Source organism: Scylla paramamosain, chromosome 26, assembly GCF_035594125.1.
Source record: "Scylla paramamosain isolate STU-SP2022 chromosome 26, ASM3559412v1, whole genome shotgun sequence".
NCBI lineage: Eukaryota > Metazoa > Arthropoda > Malacostraca > Decapoda > Portunidae > Scylla > Scylla paramamosain.
The window spans coordinates 12,267,501-12,270,000 of NC_087176.1; positions in this window are offsets into that span (position 1 = coordinate 12,267,501).

Consider the following 2,500-nt stretch of genomic DNA (forward strand, 5'->3'; position numbering starts at 1 on the left):
CCTCTCTATCATGTATAGCACGAGAGCAAGTTGTGTTAAACCAAGGTTTGGAAGGTTTAGGTCGAGAAAAAGAGTATATGCCAGACACTATCACCTCTGTTATGCGCTCGGCTCACAAAGACGGGTCCCTGACACGGAAGCAGTAATCATTCCAAGGAAAATCAGTAAAATACCTCCTCAGGTTCTCCAAATTAGCAGAGGCAAAACGGCAGAGGCACCTCCACTTAACAGGATCCTGGGGAGGGATTGGAGCGATAGGACAAGATACAGATATGACAGATATGAGACTGTGATCGGAGGAACCTATTGGAGAAGAGAGGGTAACAGTATAAGCAGAAGGATTAGAGGTTAGGAAAAGGTCAAGAATGTTGGGAATATCTCCAAGATGGTCAGGAATACGAGTAGGGTGTTGCACCAATTGTTCTAGGTCGTGGAGGATAGCATAGTTAAAGGCTAGTTCACCAGGATGGTCAGTGATGGAAGAGGAAAGCCAAAGCTGGTGGTGAACACTGAAGTCTCCAAGAATGGAGATCTCCGCAAAAGGGAAGAGAGTCAGAATGTGCTCCACATTGGACTGACTGACTGACTGACTGACTGACTGACTAACTGACTGACTGAATGACTGACTGACAGAGAAATATAGACAGACATACAGAAATATGAACACGGATAGATAGATAGAGACAGATAGATAGATAGATAGATAGATAGATAGATAGATAGATAAATAGATAGATAGACAGATATAGATAGATAGATTGATAGGTAGATAGATAGACAGGTGGATAGGTAGATAGGGAGATAGATAGACAGATACAAATACATAAAAAGGAAAGACAGACAGACAGACAGACAGACAGACACATGGAAAAGAGAGAGAGAGAGAGAGAGAGAGAGAGAGAGAGAGAGAGAGAGAGAGAGAGAGAGAGAGAGAGAGAGAGAGAGAGAGAGAGAGAGAGAGAGAGAGAGAAACAGACAGACAGACAGGCAGGTAGAAATATAGATGAAAGAAAATCACAGAAAGAGTAGATAAGTAACGAAGAAAATAAGATGAAAAGGAATTAATATATAAAAAATAAATAAAAAACAGAAAAAGAAGGTAAAAATCACGAGAAACGAGCTGCATAAAAATTCCAGACCAAAAGAGAGAGAGAAAAAGCTTCAGGAAGGACTGATATAAAAAAAAAACACAAGGAAAAGGAGAGGAAAAAACGTAGGGAGAAAATTAACTGATAGGGTGAATGAGAGTCAATACCTGAGAGAGGAAGGAGGCTGCAAAGGGGAGACTGTGTCAATACTGAGAGGGAAAAAATAGCATCTTCATATCAAAAGGACGCAAAAATTATAATGATATGGAACCAAATACTGAAATACTGAACACACGGAGGAGGAGGAGGAGGAGGAGGAGGAGGAGGAGGAGGAGGAGGAGGAGGAAGATGAGGAAAAAGAAGACGAGGACAAGGACCAGGAAGACGAGTAGGAGGACGAGGACGAAGACAAGAAGACAAGAGCATCGAAAACGCGGTAGAAAAGAAAGAAGTCAAGGAAAACATCAAGATCAAGGAGGATGTATTGAAGAAAGAATATTACAAGAACAAAAAATAAAAGGAGAAAAATATGAAGAAGAGCAAAAAGCAAGAGAGAGAGAGCGAGAGAGAGAGAGAGAGAGAGAGAGAGAGAGAGAGAGAGAGAGAGAGAGAGAGAGAGAGAGAGAGAGAGAGAGAGAGAGAGAGAAAACGTTGGGCGCAGCATCCCTAGAGAAGGCGGTAAGTAAAGCCTTTTAGCACCTATGAATATTTGATTGACGGACGGTTAATGACGAGTGCAGGTAGAAGATACACCTGGTCTGCCTCTCCGCTATGCACCAACTACTACGCCTGGGTGTTTATTTATTGGAGCACCGCACGTTTATTTGTAGAAAGGAAGTGGGTAGGGTGATATTTCGTCTTATCTAGTTCTCTGCCTTGGTACGAGATACTGGGAACAACAGAAAGGCATGCGATTTATTGAAAGAGGCAGAAGATCAGGAGAGATGGTGTTCCATGGTCGCCGACGTCAAAGACACGGCACATCGGTAAGGTAAGGGGGGAAGTTTCAAGACACTTATCAAGACACTTATCCTTCAATTTTTTGACTACCGCTTTGAACGCTATTCGGGACCGGCATCTCAGTGGCCTTTTTTTTTTATTGGATTTTTGTTGCCTTTGGCCGGTGCTCCTCCTACATAAAAAAAAAAAGTAAGGTAAGGTAAGGTAAGGTAGGTCAAGTCAAGGCAAGGCAAGGCAAGGCAAGAGTATGTTCAATGACTGCCCTTACTCAGTTACAATTCGTGTTGAGAGTGACAGTAAATAATGATAGTGATGGCAATTGTGTTTGATTGGCATTATTATCTTTTACTATTCTATTACAGGACAAACGCCCTCAGCTGCTGTTCTCCGCCCACCTCTGTCGACTACCCGTTTATTCCACTGCACCCCAGTAAAGTATATTTAATACCATC